Source organism: Armigeres subalbatus, chromosome 3 (genome assembly GCF_024139115.2).
Source record: "Armigeres subalbatus isolate Guangzhou_Male chromosome 3, GZ_Asu_2, whole genome shotgun sequence".
NCBI classification, from domain to species: Eukaryota; Metazoa; Arthropoda; class Insecta; order Diptera; family Culicidae; genus Armigeres; species Armigeres subalbatus.
In genome coordinates, this window is record NC_085141.1 from 104,824,277 (window position 1) to 104,843,291 (window position 19,015).

Here is a 19,015-nt window from a genome sequence, read left to right on the forward strand (position 1 = left end):
ATTAGAGCTTGGGATTATCAGATGGCGAATCTAGTTCATTCCTAAGTGGGATAGAGGAAGTTCAGAAACCTATGGCAGAATATCAGCTTTCAACAATTCGATCATAACGCAGCTGGTTGAATCAGAAAAGGATAGAATAGTTGTTCAAATGGGGCATCCATAGTGCATGGTAAGATGCGTGGCTATTTGTAGCTACTTTGCCAGACCATGCCGAAATTTGTTGGGTTTGATTCGGAACAGTTAGAGAAAATGTGTTTTTTTTTCTAGGGTAGTAGACAAGTGATCAAAGAAATGGAGGTCTCAGAAACTTTATTTCTCAAGTGTCATTGTGATCATCTAACCTCATTAATCGTAGAAAACATTGCAGATTTTTAATGTTTCCAATATAATGGACTATAGTGCTGCAGCTCTTTTATAATTATTCTTTTCAGAAGAAAAAAGTTCGGAGAAGTGAAAAGTCAAGCGGCCGATAGCCATTTTTTTGGCCAAATATGCCAAATAAATCATTAGACTGTCGTTTTGTCGAATATTTCATTTGTTCAAAAATGCCGTTTGACAGAAAGGGGCCATTTGTCCGAAAGAGTCATTTGACCGAAAAGGTTATTTGTCGTTTAGCCGACAATGATGTTTGGCCGAAAACCCTCATTTTTTCAGTGAGAAGTGGGTAATGAGAAGTAAGAGGCGAGAAGTGGGACGTCTTACTTGTCACTCCTTATTTCTCAGTTTTCATTTCTCACTTCTCATTTCTCGATTATCACGTTTCGCAGTGGAAAATGAAAAAAAAAATGATGAGGAATGCAGGAGAGAGAAGTAAGCCATCTGACTTTCTACTTATTATTATCATTTAACACATTTCCCATTCACTAGTGCTCGGATAAAGAACATTTACCGTATGACTCTTTTGGCAAAATTACAGGTTCGGCAAAATGACAACTGCAAAACGATCATTTCGGTCAAATGGTAATTCCAGTTTGAAAACCATATTCGGCCAAACGAATGGTTTTGGTCATATGATTAATTAAGCAAAACAAAATTTTCGGCCAAATGACCCGTTCGATCAAATGACTCTTTCGGCAAAATGGCCCTTTTTTCCAAATAAATCCCAATTGAGTCCTGCCTTTCACAACCAGCACAACGTATGAAGGGCTGCGGAACAAAAGATCAAACGAACAAAACGTCGAATGAACAAAATGATTTTTTTTTTCACTAAAACTCGGTTGCTTCGTTTGAAGATGATTAGAAGCATACTTTTACGCCTCTCGGAAGCCTTCTTCCAAGCAGCTCGAAGGCTTCCTTTCAAGTGGTTCGGAATCCTCCTTTCAAGAGGTTCGGATGCTTCCTTCAAGAGCCTTTCAAGAGGCTCGAAAGTCTCTTTTCAAGAGGCCCCGAAGCCTCTTTCTAAGAGGCTTGGGAGGATCCTTTCAAGAGGCTCGGAAGCCTCCTTCCAAGAGACTCGGAAGCCTTCTTTCAAGAAGCTCGGAAGCCTCCTTTCAAGAAGCTCAAAAGCCTTCTTGCAAGAGGCTCAAAAGCCTTCTTTCAAGAGGCTCTGATCAGAAGGCTCCTTTCGAGAGGCTCGGAAGCCTCATTTGAAGAGGTTCGGAAGCCTCCTTTCAAGTGGTTAGGTTGCCTTCTTTCAAGAGGCTCGTAAACCTGCTTTCAAGAGGCTCGGAAGTCTACCTTCAAGTGGTTCGGCAGCTTCCTTTCAAGAAGCTCGGAAGCCTCGCTTCAAGAAGCTCAGAATTCTTCTTTCAATAGTCTTGGAAGCATACTATCAAGAGGCTCAGAAACGTTCTTTCAAGATGCAACGGAAGCTTCCTTTTATGTGGCTCGAAAACCGCCTTCAAGAGGCTCGGAAGCCTCTAATAAAGAGGCGCGGAAGCCTACTCTAAAGGGACTCAAAAACTTAAAGGAGCTTTCCTTCAAAGGGCTCGGTGGCAAAGGGCTTTGTTTTCAAGAGGATTGAAAGCCTACTTTCAAGAGGGGATACCTCAAATCATGCAAAAGTTCGAAGGGGTACCTCTCAAGAAAAAGGTTGAGAACCGCTGGCTTAAACGATAATTTCGGCCTAATATCCAAATCCAATCCAAATCCAATCCAAATCCAATCCAAATCCAATCCAAACCAATCCAAACCAATCCAAATCCAATCCAAATCCAATCCAAACCAATCCAAACCAATCCAAACCAATCCAAACCAATCCAAACCAATCCAAACCAATCCAAACCAATCCAAACCAATCCAAACCAATCCAAACCAATCCAAACCAATCCAACCAATCCAAACCAATCCAAACCAATCCAAACCAACCAAACCAATCCAAACCAATCCAAACCAATCCAAACCAATCCAAACCAATCCAACCAATCCAAACCAATCCAAACCAATCCAAACCAATCCAAACCAATCCAGTCCAAACCATCCAAACCAATCCAAACCAGTCCAAACCAATCCAAACCAATCCAAATCCAGTCCAAACCAACCAATCCAAACCAATCCAAACCAATCCAAACCAATCCAAACCAATCCAAATCCAATCCAAACCAATCCAAACCAATCCAAACCAATCCAAACCAATCCAAACCAATCCAAACCAACCAAACCAACCAAACCAATCCAAACCAATCCAAACCAATCCAAACCAATCCAAACCAATCCAAACCAATCCAAACCAATCCAAACCAATCCAAACCAATCCAAACCAATCCAAACCAATCCAAACCAACCAAACCAATCCAAACCAATCCAAACCAACCAAACCAACCAAACCAATCCAAATCCAATCCAAACCAATCCAAACCAATCCAAACCAATCCAAACCAATCCAAACCAACCAAACCAATCCAAACCAATCCAAACCAATCCAAACCAACCAAACCAATCCAAACCAATCCAAACCAATCCAAACCAATCCAAACCAACCAAACCAATCCAAATCCAATCCAAACCAATCCAAACCAATCCAAACCAATCCAAACCAATCCAAACCAATCCAAACCAATCCAAACCAATCCAAACCAATCCAAACCAATCCAAACCAACCAAACCAATCCAAACCAATCCAAACCAATCCAAACCAACCAAACCAATCCAAACCAATCCAAACCAATCCAAACCAATCCAAACCAATCCAAACCAATCCAAACCAATCCAAACCAATCCAAACCAATCCAAACCAATCCAAACCAATCCAAACCAATCCAAACCAATCCAAACCAATCCAAACCAACCAAACCAACCAAACCAATCCAAACCAACCAAACCAATCCAAACCAATCCAAACCAATCCAAATTCAATCCAACCAATCCAAACCAATCCAAACCAATCCAACCAATCCAAACCAATCCAAACCAATTCAAACCAATCCAAACCAATCCAAACCAACCAAACCAATCCAAACCAATCCAAATTCAATCCAAACCAATCCAAACCAATCCAAACCAATCCAAACCAATCCAAACCAATCCGAACCAATCCAAATCCAATCCAAATCCAAATCCAATCCAAATCCAATTCAAATCCAATCCAATCCAAATCCAATCGAATACAATCAGATCCAATCCAATCCAAATCCAATCCAAATCCAAATCCAATTCAAATCCGATCCAATCCAAATCCAATCCAATCCAAAATTTAAAACAAATAATCAAAAAGTGCTGTTTTAAGTTTGTTCCAACATTCGCCCGATTTTAAACCAACTTGAAGCCAATTATTCAGAGATAAAATGTTAAACTCAAGTAAGACGACCTCACAGTTGAGGTCGAAATACGCATCTGCAAAGATTACAAAACGTGGTGGAATTAAATGGAAAGTACTAAGTACTACGTCTTATGATAATTATTCAGGCCGGATTACACGTGCTGCACTTTTTAAGTTTTTGTTTCCGGGTTTAAAAATAGTTGGAGGCTTCAACAAATATGGCTTTTTGGGAAAGTTGACCTTAAATAAGTGAAAGAATCGACTGATACAATAAAACGTGATAAATGTTTTAAAGGAAGAGGTCAATTGAATTGAATTATTTTTTGTTAGCTTTTTTTTGCGAAGATTGGTTGGGATTTGCCACATCAAATGAGACGAAAGAAAACCATCATTCTGTCTATAACAAAATTCATCAGCTTTGCCTTCGTTTGAGATTGGCGTCGCAGTTCATCAGTGAGTCAGATGCCTAACAAGACTGCCTTTGTCAACGCTCGTAATTCGGGAGAGAATTGCAATTATTCAGTGATAATTTTGATTTGTTCAAGGATATTAATAAATAATCTGAATTTTATAAATAAAATAAAACTAAAACAGAATATTGTAGGATTTTGGTGCAATTTAATGAAAAATTTCTATTTTAGGGGTCAAGATTTTGTTACAGTACATTTGCTAGGTATACAAAAAGTGTGACAGAGGGGAGAGCGGGGGTCAACAAATCTCAAAAAGTAGTGAACGTCATATTTGAATCACCCCTTTCATTTATGTAATTTAATAATGCTTTCTATGGGAGTGCCTTGAGATGTCAAGAATGATTTACGATACTGGATTAATGCCAACGAAATTTCATCGCACCATGTTACGATTTTTTTTTATCCGATATGTATAATAAAATAAGCGACACCGATAATTCAATATTGAACATGCATTAAAATGTTAAATGACGAGAGCACTACTCTAAAAGCACAGTTGCGTTCATTGCGTCAGACAGGTGTCCGAAAAGTCCAGTCGTTCATTGAATTACTCATCGCGCCCGTCAGACACGCCGGCGTGAATCAGAGCCATGTGCACTGGAAGCGCAAGTCCAGAGCAAATCGCATAACAGCAGAACAGGAACTAACAGAGTCAATAACATAAAAAATAAAATGTTTAGTCTAGTCGCTTCGAAGCAATATGTTTTTCTATTAGAGCCTCCGCACTGTACCTATTAATATTCTGGAACATGATGGAATGCAATGTTTCTGCATAAGGACCGGCTTGGACGGTGGGGCGGACACATGATGTGTCACTCCGATTGTTATGTGTGTGTGCTGAAACGGAAGTTGCCTCGTTAATGGCTTCCACGAAACGAGACCACAAATGCTGGCCATATATTCTCCTCTCTATCGAGCGACGGACGCACGATGGTTGGTTACGGTGCAGTGAGTTTCCATGGCAGTTTGTTTTTCCCACCACCGCATCGTCTTCGTCATCATCAGAGAGCCGTGTGGTGGCTAAACCATCTGGCTGAGAAGGTGGGTGAGCGCGCAAGTACATGCGAAGCGGTTGCATTGCATTGCGTGGGTACCCCGACTGTAATCCGATCCGGGGACTGCATTCTCGGGAGGACGCAAACGGGACATGACTGCATTGGTAGCGCTCCGAAGCAGGAAGTGGCTGGCTGAGTTTGTTGGCGTAATGAAGTAAGTTCAGCAGCAGCTTCGAGGTATGACAAACGGCTACCCGACCGACCTTGATAACCCTTTTTTGTGCTGGTTCTGTTTGCTCACTAATTGACAGACGGTGCTGTTTGATAGTTTGCCCTTCTTCGAACAGCAGATGAACTCGACCTATCCTAACAAATGGGACCGAGTTTGATTGACATCGAGCGATGGAAGATAAATATGGGAGCAGCACTCGTTTGAACTATGACATTTCCCATGTGGTCGTTCATTGATAACTTAATAAGTATTCAGTTCGCAAACACGGTAACGAATGCTGCCGTGAATTGAATTAAGGCTTGTTCGCGACAAAATCTGGACACAAAACTTTAAGAATAAAAATAAACTGCTGTTGGTTTATTTCGGTACGTTTTTCACTTCAAATGGCTTCATTCCTTATCGATGCTTCGATGTATGCACGAAACTTGGTGACATTTGAATTTTCTAAGAAATAATACGTGCCGAATGATTTGACGTCCTCAGTAGAATCTGTTTCGAGCTCGTATCCTTCTGGTGGCTCATAAAATCCGTTTTTGATCCACTCTCTGATGTTTTAAATATTGTCAAACAAGCATCGACATATTTTAAAACGCTTTGAGCAGTGTTCACATGAAAACAAAATGTTTTAAGTCAGTTTCTGGATCGAGAGACCCGAATTTCAATGGCGACTGCACACACAATTCTTTCCGAACCTACAATTTCTTCGACGCCATTATTCACTACGAACTTGTAACACTTATAAGAAATATATTTTCAGAAAGTACACACATACATTCACCAATCTACGAAATATTTCACTCGTTGATGTTCTATTTCAAAAGTTATACGTGTTTGAAGGTGTCCAGATTTTGTCGCGTACAAGCCTTAAACCCGTACTTACTGTACAATTCGAATAGAATGCTGTTATGATCACCGTCAGAGCTATTCCTTGTAGGAACAGTGCTCGTGGCCACTATAGGGAATGTTTATTCAAAAAGGTGGCCAAAGGTCTTAGTCGGTCCATGCGCGAACATTTGTACTCAGCTGGGCTTTTTGAAACAAGTGTTGATGCGATGTTGACTAATTGACATTGGCCTATGGAAGGGGTCGAAACATGCAGCTGAGTGCAGAAGTCCGTGTTGAACAACAATCGCAACACCTCGGTTGTAGTAAAAAAAAATTCCAAAGTTGGTTGCAGTTCGTTAGAGAGCCGGAATTGGTGAAAACATAACCGCATTGCTGTAAGAATTGTGTTTTGTTCAGATTAATGTGGTTGCCCATATCGTGGAAAAATTTAATTTATAATTATAAATCAAGAATAATGGTCATTTTTTTGGAATTTGAATCTTAGTATTTAAACTAGCACAAGCAAAATTTGGGTCGCTAAAGATTTTCCACATGTGGTCAACAAATATTACTTCAGCGTAACAAATAATTGTCAGTTTATGTTTCAGCAGAGGCTGGGGTCGAGCCCTGATCCAGTTTGGAAAACTTCTGGGTTGGAGCATGTTCCTGTTTCTAGAAGTATTTTGTTTTTGCCGCATATACGTATACAAATTACCAGTTTTAAGATGAATCATTAGGAAAACTAAAATTTTAGTGAATGCAATGAATTCTTGGAATTGATTAATAAAGTTAAAGAAGTTATTTCCCATTTTTGTTCACCTGAATTCCACAGTGCTGTGGCGTGGTCTGGACGGTCACGACTTTTGCACGATACCAAGCATCACCAATTGAAATGATCGATCGTTTACTCGTGGTGATTGCCGGTATGGTGAATAAAATGGAAACTACGTACTCGTGATCTTTGTTCATTCATCAATTCATTCGTTTATCGAATGCCGGGTGTGGGATGCGGGACCTACCGCAACATGGCATTCCAGTTGGGCGGCATTGCTGCCCATACAGTCGATACGAATGATCAACACTCGTTAACTTATAGTTTATTTGTACGACGCTTGCTATGTTCTGCCTCAATTTAACAGTTCGGCACCTTTTGGCTTATTGTTGATATTGAATAAGCCGACATTGACGATAACGGCAACAGTCTTGGCGATAATAATTTGTCAATAATTGATTTAACTATCCCCGCTGCTGATCCAACATTTTTTTCTTGACATTACTCTATCACTAACCGCAGCCCGATTACGCAACACCCGTTGCGCTTTACGCACATCTCGCAAGCCTTCTAATTGCTCCAGCAAAGCTTGGTAACCGAACCTCTGTATTTTTTATTTTATTCTAAAGTAAACACCACCGGAAGTTGACTTCGTCAACATCGTTCGCCCGTCCGGCTGTCTAGTGGGTACACACCGTGAATGGGTTTCATTGACAATTTCAAAAAGTGCTGATACGGCGCCGTAAGTACACAAACAAACCCACTCGGGAGAGATACGCGAACTCCATGAATGGGTTGGGGAGATCCATTATTATGTTAAAGTTAGGTGAACGCCTATCAGCCATTTAGAACAGAGCGCGCGGCGTGGCGTGCAACCGGGCCCGGGGGCAGTCAGCCCATTGTAGGGAAGGTACACTGCGATAATTGTTGTCGGTCGTAATTATCAGGTCTCTGATGGATTGTTGGCACAGATAATCGTACACACATGTGTCACGCTACCGGGAGAGTTCGTCCGGTTCCCCGGCGGGGTGCGAATGTGTGCGGCAGCACATTGTTGATTCAATTCATTCGCTCGTGCATTATCACTCTAATGAATTGGTTCAGTCAGTGGTGCTTCGCGTCGCGGTACTTCTGTATAAGATGCAAAGGGAGCGGACGCGTATACAGTCGCTCGCGGGTAGACAAAAGAACAAACGACCGGAAATGATTACGGATTATGGGGCTCTTGACAGCATATCGCTGCTCCAGGCAAGAAGGATGGAACCTTGACGAGAATTTTGAGTGGCACTACTCGTCTAGACGCCATCCACTTTTGCAATTTGAAGTGTCTTAAGTGCCAACTAATATCATGATATTAACGGGGGTTCCTGTCTGATAACATTGGCGTAGTTTTGGTTAAGAATTTGGACAATGATTGCTGATTTCTCCTCACACTGACGATAATTTATTTGTATCACATATTTTTATCGGGTTTTGAACATTTGCTTTTGTTCTAGTTGACTGAATGAAATGGCTGAAATGGGCCATAGTTCTGAATTATTCAACAAAAAATCAACAAAAATGTTAAACCTACAACCAACCATTAGATAGTCTAAAGCTTGTTTAAAGAAAACGCCGAATATTATCTTTGTGGACCTATGACGGCACTCCATAGCATCATCTCCGAACAAGATTCTGTAGGTAATGTTTCAGAAACATTTCGTGAACTTCCATTTGATGATGGGCTAATGATCGATCCTCACGTCCTTAGGTGGTCAAATCATTAGTGTTCAAATTATTATTATTAGAATGATAGTGGATAAAAGTATCATATGGTTTACCTCATATACGTAGGTGGCGATATTCTCAATTAAACGTTAGTCGGTACTCCATAACCACACTCGGACGCAAGAGGAGAACAATGTTGATGTCAAAGGCAATGTTTCAGCTTCACATTTTCTGCTTTTGATGTAATTCGCCAAATGTTGAACGGCAAATTTTTTCGCCTATTGTTGAACGCACTTGCATTTCTTATGGGAGTTCAACAATAGGCGACAAAATTAGCCGTTCAACATTTGGCGGTTTCCCATAGTACATTTTTATCAGGAAATATTCTGGTTGATGTTTGCGAATTTTGTTAAGAAATTACTTCAGTGAAAATGTTTTAGGGTATCTTCTGAAGACAATCATTCTCTTCACAAAATTTTCCAAATTACTTCAGAATTGTTCCTGAAATATAAAAAAAAAAACAAAAGACTTCTAGGAGCTCTCTCGGTAGTTTTTATCCTAGAGCACTTCGATGGATGTTCAGTAGATTTTTCCAAAAGCTCTGCTAGCGCCAGAAAAACTTGGAAAATGGTATGGTATTTAAACACTTTATTTAAAATAGAATTGAAAGGAGGTAATCACACAAAAAATATGTCAAGGAACCTTCAAACATGTTTCTACGAGTTCCTCAAAAAAAGAAAAACTCCAATAGATGTTCCTTATAAATTTGTATTCCTTGTTTTGTTGTAGTTGTCTGACATCGAGTTGATAGTAATTGAACTTTCTACAAATAAAACAATGCTGGAATTGACAATTAGTTAACTTTAGGAAAACAACAAAAATCGATCAAATATATGGAGTAGGTGTAGCTCCCCTTAGCATTTGAGACTAGTTGTGCCACTTCTTCACAAACATGACCTAGTTTTTGGATATTTTTTCCAGGAAACCAGAGCTTCATTTAAACCGAAGGCCACAATCAACAAAAAACCCAGATCAATCCACCTAGCGTTGGTGGTGCCTTTCTCGCGCATTAAAAAAAATAAGAAAAACACATAAGAGAGGTCGAAATAGCACTTTAGGGGGATAGATTTTACTTTTTCCATCAATTCATATGCATTTGCGGTCATTTGAATGCATTGCTGCAATTTTTGAAAAAAAAATCGTTTTAAAAAAAAAATTTCCATGGGGGGACCCTTGGCAGAAAAACAATGTTTTTTCAATAACTTTGGAACGCAATGACCGATCGGGCCAATTTTCAACTAGAACTAGACCGCAATCCGCGTCGACTGTAACTTGTAACTTGAATAATGCTAAGTACCAAAAAGTGTGTCATACATTTTTGTACACACACACACACTGGGCTGCGAAATGGTGAGTTGACATCTGGGTAGGAGCGACCTACACAGCTCTGGTCCTCACAAGTTCCAATATCACGCTTCCATGGGTCTTCCGATGACAATCGATCGCCAGCTAAGGGTTTTGTATTTAGCTGGTAGTGCAGCCTGGGCACTGTTGTCCTTCTGACATCAGCTAGAGTGAGGGGGTGCGACCAAAGGGACCATCGTCCCTAACCCCTAATCCCAAGGCGTTAAGCGACCCGTGCCGAGGGGATGCATGGCCAGGGGGGCTAAATGATGAGCTAGGCCTCTAACGGAGCCTGTGGGGTACCTGGGCACCCTCCATAGTAATTGTCCCTTAAGGCGTCATGCTGGGCTCTGGTGTGGTGGACCTCTTTTCCCGAGCAACTCGTGGGACCAAAATGGAAAACCAAGTCAATTCTTCAATTAGTGGTAGTAGTGTAGGCGACAACCCCTTCGCAAGAGGTGGGTTGTTCAGGTCTCCGCCTAGGAGGCCAGAGGCAATAGGCGGCGATGAACCGCAAACGCGATGGGCTTTCGGCCTTCGAGGTGGCGACGGAACAGCTGGACGCCATCATCGAATTTGCGTCATCGAAGCATAATATCAGTAAGGACCTCAAGAGGAGCTTGCTGAAACTTCGAAAGTCGATGTTGGACGCTAAGCTGGAGAGGGCGGTCGGGACGGCCAAGTCTAAACCCGTGGAGTCGAGGCCTACCCAGACTGAGGCCCAAGGATTCGCGGACTCGGGCAAGGTCGAATCGACCAAGGGCGTGCCAGCGAAGACGGTGGTGCCAAAGTCTACCCATACTGGGGCTCAAGTATTCGCGGGCACGTTGGGGGTGACTGCTCCAACGGAGCAGACACAAAAACGGGGGAGACAGTCTCCAGGGGATGAGCTCCCTGAGGGCGCTCCAAAACGCAGAGGGTTACTACCCCGAACAAGGGTAGTGGGGCTGAGATGCTGAACCCCGCCCAGGTACCTCCAAAACCGGGGCAGGAAGGACCTGGAAAGGTCCGTCCACTCAGGAAAAACGGTGGTATGGGGTTACGGCAAGCTGAGAGCTCTCAGCCGCATCAGACCAGGGAAATAGAGGAGGATGACGCCTCCTGGACCCTGGTCGAGAAAAAGAGGAAACCGAAGACGTCAAGGGCCGAAACGAAGGCCCAGGCGAATGAGGGTAGCAAGAAGTCTAGGGTAGGCGCCAATCGCTCCAGGGGCGATGCCCTAGTCATCACGGTGGACGAGGCCAAGTACTCGGACGTCTTGAAGGCGATGAGGAGTGACGTCAAGCTCGGTGAACTCGGCGCCGACGTACGTCGAATAAGACGTACCCGGATGGGCGAGATGATCCTCGAGCTGAAGCGGGGCGTCTCGCAAAAGGGCGCCGCCTACAAGAAGTTGGCGGAGGAAGTCCTAGGCGAGACGGTCAAGGTGAGGGCACCCACGACGGAGGGGAATCTAAGGGTTAAAGACCTGGACGAGATCACCGAAGTCGAAGAGCTCGTCACGGCACTGCGGCGATAGTGTGAAGTGGAGACGCCCACCGCAGCCGTTCGGCTACGGAAAGGTCCGGCAGGGACGCAGGTAGCATTGGTTCGGCTATCTACAGCGGACGCCTCCAAGGTAGTCAAGTTAGGGAGCGTCAAGATGGGATGGTCGGTATGCCCTGTGGGCATATACGAGAAACCCGAAGTTTGCTTCAAGTGCCTGGAACCAGGGCACAATCAATGGAACTGCAAAGGCCCTGACAGAAGCAATCTCTGCCGACGCTGCGGATTGGAGGGACATAAGGCACAATGCTGTACGAACCCTCCCAATTGTTTGATTTGTTCCAGCAAAGCTGTGAACAGCAAGCACCCCATGGGGGGTTCGAAGTGCCCGGCGTTTAAGCGTGCTGCAAAATCACAGTGCAGGTAACGCAGCTGGCTTGCTCGGCCTCGTCCGAGTGTCCGGTGTGCGCAGGTTTAGAGGAAACGGCGGAGCACGTGTTGTTCGTGTGCCCACGTTTTCGCGCAATGCGTGACCTCATGCTTGCCTCATGTGGTCTGGACACTACCCCGGACAACCTAGTTCGGAGGATGTGTAAAGATGAATTTGGCTGGAACGCCGTTTTATCGGCAATCGTCCAAATCGTCTCGGGCTACACAGAAGTTGGCGCGTGGACTCAAGGATGTCTAGTTCAGGCGCAAATAAGAGGTGGTCCAAGGGATCGGAGTCGGCTTCATGGGTCATACCGGTGGTCATGCTCTGTGGTCGAACTCGATCCTTTTATCGAACAAGTGGCCGCGCGAAGAACAACATGGTATCGTCGCTTTCGCGGCGTCGGTCAACCGGGCGGGTTCCGAACCCGAGGACGGAAAGGGGTCCTCGTTAAGGCTGGAGCAGGCGTAGGCACCGCGTCGGCAAGTCCCTCTGTGTGTTGGCGAATAGACCCTATCGCAGAGAGGTCAATTTGGGGTGCACGCGGCATCATCATTCTTGATACCAGTCGTGCAGAGGGAAACAGGCGCGAAGTCGACCCTTCCCACCTTCCGAGGACATAGGGCGTAGCCACCTGGAAAGCCGGCAATGCGCTGGCACGATACCATGGTGTTCTTCTAAAAAAGCGAGTCACGATGTTCCATGCTGCAAGGACACGCAGCTAACCTCGAGGGTGCGTTATGCACTGGCCCCCCTTTGAAACATTACTTTCTGGTTGTACCGAAGGGACTATGGGCTTGGCGGCAATGGAAACGGTTTAGCGGGTCGGGGATGTAATCCTGCCTCCCTCGTTTGCTGTTGGAGGTGGTCCCTAACCCCGCACTTCCTGGACAACCCAGGATGTCTGTTGAGCAGATTCCCCCTTCATTGCTTAGGAAGAAAAAAAAACACACACACACACACATACATACACACACAGACATCACCTCAATTCGCCGAGCTGAATCGATTGATATATAACACTATGGGTCCCCGAGCCTTCTATCAAAAGTTCGGTTTTGGAGTGATCCTATAGCCTTTACGTATACTTTGTATACGAGAAAGGCAAAATAACAACTGGAGTGTATTCAGACCAAAAGACCACCTAGAGGTAAAAAAGTGGAAAGTTTGCATTTTCCCATATATTTAGTTGATTTTCCCATCACACCCGAATCTGTTTTAAACGGATTTTTTTACACGGCCGTGTGAAAAAAAAATCCCACACAAAATTTTTACAAAGTTGCTTCATTTTGCATGATTCATCCAGAAATCATGAAACTTTTTTTACACGGATTTTCAAATTTTGAATTGATTTTTTTTCTACACGGAACGCATCTCCCGTGTAAAAAATGAATCGGGTGTATGTATAAGCTTCATGCTCCTTGAGCATCCACTTAGACTTGACGGATCTGGCTTCATTTGTATGAGAACCTTCCTTTCCAGAAGGGGCGGGGTTTCAAATTACCACAGAAACATATCTTCTCTTCCAAAACCTCCATATGCCAGATTTGGTTCCATTTGGTATATAGATTTCCCAAGTAACATTTCAAGTTTAAATCCGCTCTAGGAGTGGTTTTCAAGATTGAATAATAAGATCGACCAATAAAACTCACTGTAACACGACAGCCTTTTGATGACCACTATAAGAGTAAGATATGGCCAAGTGGCCCTCCCTGTATAGCCGCTATAAACCTATTATAAGAGTATTAAAAACCCCCTTTAAAACTACCCGCAGAAAAGAGAATTTGTCTGCGGTAGCTGTCAAAAATGATGCTTTGAAAAAGAGAAATAAAACTTTGCCGAAAAATAATAACAAAATAAATGGTTGTTGAGGATAATGATGAGGGGGGTTACAAAATAATGTATTTTGCAGGATTGTCGTTCATTGTACTTTCCTTAAAATGAGGTGCGCGTTCGTATGTATGGTGAAAGCTAAAAAAAATAGATTGATCACAAAGCGCTCTCAAAATAGTGTAGTCTTGGGCAATCAAATTAAAATATTTATAAAAGCAATATCGTAAATCTTCACTGATTGTGTTGATTTTCCACCTCAATATATGTTTTATGCAAATTAATTTCCAAAAAAGTAGATTACGTGCTGAAAACATCGTCAAATCATGATAATATTACTGACAATTACAAATCATGATAATATTACTGACTTATTACTGACAGTGATAATAAACGCCTGTACCTTTTCAACATGGCCACCATCAATTTCGATCAGAAAAATGCGGTTAATATCACAAACCGTTTTAAACTCTTCGCAAAGCAAATATTCTTATTGGGGTTATTCATTTGACCACATTAGAACAAAAAATTATGGCATTATTCGAGTTTTCGAAAGATGATTTATTACGCTCTTCATCACAACCGTAAAGCGGCTCATAAGGTCAATACGCATTTGACGTTTGAAGCTTTTTAAGCATATTTATGAGAGGTTTATTGATAGCAATAAGAACGACTATAAAAATGAGCAACTAGCTTTGGTGATTGCTATTTTAAATCCACTATAAGAATTTAATAAATTCAATAAGCATGCAAATTGTTACTTGGGTTATGTGAATTTTGAAATTCTTCAAGTTCAATTCTTCAAAGTTCTTCATTTCAAGGAAAAGGAGCAACTGGCAAGGACAGGGGTTGAAAGCAGTGACCCTCAGATCAAACTTAGGGACCATCTATGGCTGTGTGCAAGAAGACGGCATGTGGCGGCGAAGAATACACCACAAGCTCGCCCAACTCTACGGCAAACCCAGTATCTAGAAGGTCGCTAAAGCCTGAAGGGTACGATGGGCTGGCATGTTGCAAGAATGCCGGACAGGAATCCAGCAAAGATTGTGTTTGCTTCCAATCCGGCAGGTACGGGACGGCGTGGAGCGTAGCGAGCGAGGTGGACAGACCAGGTACAAAACGGCTTGGAGAGCGTGGGGCGCATTCGAGAATGGAGAGATGCGTCCTCGAACCGTGTATTGTGGCATCAAATTATTGATTCAGTGTTATCTTTTCAGATGTAAACTAATTAAATGATAAATAAATAATCGATCCATAAAAACGATCGAAAGGGAAAACTTTCCAGAGCGAAGGACTTCTCCACGAAACTATTCGGTGCGGAGGATTTGCTCAATAATCTGACCAAAACGTCAATTAAACGATAACAATAGTCAGATCGCATTTAAAACAAAAGAGACAAAAAATCACAGAAAGCGTGGCTCACTCTGAGAGCGACAGTTTTCGTATTCCTGCTACACATGACTTGGTCGATTGGTATCAAGATGAGGAGACGACTTGGCGAGCGTGGGGCGCATTCAAGGATGGAAAGATGCGGCCTCGAACCGTGTATTTGGCGTAAAATTGTTGATTCAGTGTTATCTGTTTACATGTAAACTAAATAAATAAAAAAAATGAGGAGACGATGTTAGCGAAGTTGTAAAGATTATGTTTGACGAGCAGGGGGGTCACTGAGGGGGATGAGGACTTACAGCCCTGGAAAGCCCAGGGAGGCCCGCACACCTCCGTGGATGGGACTTATACCCGGGTTGGGCTGCCCGGAAGGATCTGCAGTACTACAGTCATCCATCGTCGAGTAAGCAGATGAGGACAGATACGTTAGCGGTATCGTCAGCTAAGGCATTTCGTATGTTTGTCGGTATTTTGTAGCTGGAGTGAGGAATGTCAAACTTCCGGAACGGCCTTCCGCCGAAATGATGTGAGAATCCGGTGTGGCCGGTGCGGTGTCGATGCGGGAGATTATTTGCTTGTCTTTGAGACTGGGCATGTCGTTCTAGGTAGCCGTGGATCCTTTGACCTTCTGCAATTACGTGGTTCTGGAAGCACTCCACAGTACCCGGAAATCCAGGCGAAGGTTATTCGCACGCGAGGATGGCCTGGATCCATGGGTGTTCCGGGTGGTCGCTTTGTAGCGCAGCGATGGCACTGGCGGAATCTACGGTCTACGTATGTGGCAGAAGCGTATGCGGCGGCTTTTAGGCAAATAGCTACCTGCACACGGTGGCGAAATGGGAGGGTACTGCTTCGGCGCAGGAAGCCTCAGAAGGAAGTCCGGAAACTATGGGGAGGTATTTGTTGAAGACTGGGCAGAATATGTTGACAGGCTCGTGCTACACAAGTCAGTTCCAGTCCGTACAGCAGTCTGCTGTCAATCAGCGCTTGGCCGATACGATACCGAATGGCCCCGTTGTTCGTCCTATGCGGCCTTGATAAAGTTTTAACAAGGTTGATCTTTGAATTGACCGCTTGTAAATGAGGCATGAAGGCCAGTCCTCGGTCGATGGAGACTCCGAGGATCTTGATAAGTTTCCGGTTTATGATCGGCTGCCAACCCTGCCAATCTTGAAACTAGGGCTAGAGAGATGATGCCGCCCATTTAACACATGTTTGCGGACGCATTTTCCGGCCGACATGGTCCACCAATGAACTGCACTAACCGCTGATTGGGTTCGGATACGCGTTCGCGCCGGAGTGTCTCCGACTACCACAAGCATGGTGTCGTCCGCGTAGACGAAAATGTAGATGTTCTTGGGGAGGCCATTGAAGATCCCATTCATGACAACTAGAAACAGGGTTACTTCCAGAACAGACTCTGCGGGACCACAGTCTCCTCTGGGAAAGTTCTGGAGGCGAAATTGCCAATAGAGACCCGGAAGGACCGATGGGAGAGGAAGTTGTACACAAAAGCTAAGATGTTACTAGTGGAACACCAGTCCACTAGCTGCTTGAGCACTAGTGGGGTCCAAGTGCGGCTAAACGCCTTTGAAATATCCAAAGAAACTAGATCAACGTGTTTTCCTTGGCCAAAGGCACTTTGAAGTACGTCTCCTAATTCGGCAAAGTACGAATGAGCCCCATACTCCGGGCGAAAGCCGTGTTGGCCGATTTTCCAAGTCTCGAGATTTTCACACAGCCTACGGTTAACCAAACTCTCGACAACCTTTGGTACACAGGAGGTCAGTGTTGGGAAATGTACATTAAAACACTTTGATTTTGCAAATATTTGCATTTTATCCAGTCAAATTTAATGCACCAAACAACGAAAGACGAAAGTTCGAAAACTAAAGAGCGGTAAGGCCACTGGAAAAAACGGAATCCTATCCGCACTTCGTAAAGTTGATAGTGACCGACTGAACGAAAAAATCCACCCATTGATTGAAATGATTTAGGAGCGAGAAGAAATGCCTTTGAGCTGGTTTGAAGGCATTTGATGGCCGTTTACAAGGCACGTTACATGGCCCGTTTAAGAAGACCTGTGTCGGCGAATATCAAAGCGGTTTACGATCAATAACTAGATGTTTACTCTGTGACAAATCCTTTATAAATTCCGGGAATACAACTTGCGGACTCATAATCTGAATGTGGATTTTAAGGCAGCGTGTAGGTCCTTCATTGGGGATCCCCCTACTTATTAGACAAAATAAAAATTCGAATGTATGCAGGAATGAGAAAAATCAAATTTTCAATAAATCGATAAAACGCGATCACACATTTAAATTATCAATTGATAAAAACTCACCAGCGAGTGCGGATTGTTTGAGAATCGTATCTTTATTTGAAGTTTACTTTTTGAGCGCATTTTTCTTTCTACCACGAAACCACAACGCCAAACGAGACTGTCAACATTTAGCTAGTATTAGTAAGGTTTATATTTGAATGATAATTTTGTGTTTATTATCGTTTGATATCGTACCACGCATAAAAAATCTACTACTCCGCTTATTTATAATCGCAACAAAAAATGAGCGACAGATAGTCGCCTAAGAAAAACATACATCCAGAATAAAAGCTACTTTGATATTTTTGAAAATTAGGCCGCCACGTGGTGGATTCTGGCGATGAATGCTTTGATAGCATGTGCTATTTGTACTGCGGATAAATTTTCCCCATATATGATCACAAAAGTTGTCATTTTGGTGCAAGGCACAATACCATCATTTGAGAAGTTATCGCCAGCGACAATTCGCTTACTGTTTTCACCTGAAATTTATTATCCTCTGAGAATGATTCAGCACAACACTGAATGCACGAAAATAAAACAAATAAATAAATAAATTAGTAAACCTGAATACATATTACGACCGTGTGTTATATTTACCTCTCTGATTTAACCTTAGAAGTAAACAATGGTGTAAAGTAATGACGTAACATGTTTTCATTGGTATAAACCTTTTCACAGTATGTTTCCTGATTTATAAAAGTGTTTATAATACACAAAAAAAAATCTTATAACAAATTGAGTTTTTTTGGATTCTGAGATAAGCATTGCCTTCACTGGTTCAATTTTGGATGAAAAAATACTAAAAAAAATCGATTTGGACAAGGAAAAGTTTTTGTTAGAAAACGTCTATCCTTAAAAGTGCCCAGCTTACGATGTTTGAACGGTTGGCAGAAAGATATTTTAGTTACTAGATAAAGATTGTCGCTGTCGTCGCTGTCCGGAACATCTTTTGCTGGCGAGGATAGGGGAGCTAAATGTCAAAGATGGAAAATCCATACGATTTGACAGGCATGTACCACACATGTTTCGGACAGCAGAACAAAGGGAACAGTAGCGACAATCTTTATCTAGTAACTAAAATATCTTTTGTTGGCAGGGATCATAATAGCCTACCTCGAAACAAAACTTTGTCCAAATCAAAAGGGTATTTTTTGCAAATCAACTTTAAATTTATAGAATCGATTTTTTTTTCAAAGTAGGGCTCTATTTAGAATATTTTAAATATTTTTATTCGAAAATTTGACTGATTTTTCGATAGTCATTCATATTCCAACACTTTTTTGTAGGACTTGTCATTTTTCAGCTATAATCAATGAAAAAAAAAACTATTATTGATTGGAAATTTAATGCATATTTAGCAATCATTTCTCACTGATAAATTGTAAATTCCTATGTTTTCTATGGCAAACTTTTATGTTTCCATAGGTCGTTTTTAAATTACTCAATTTTC

General features: G+C 42.6%; 1 protein-coding gene across 1 annotated transcript in view; it reads right to left on the reverse strand.

Annotated features, from left to right (window-relative positions):
* The window catches only part of LOC134225463 (GTPase-activating protein), a 135,800-nt gene that overhangs the window by 79,493 nt on the left and 37,292 nt on the right, over positions 1-19,015 (reverse strand). The gene's annotated exons all lie outside the window — the stretch shown is intronic.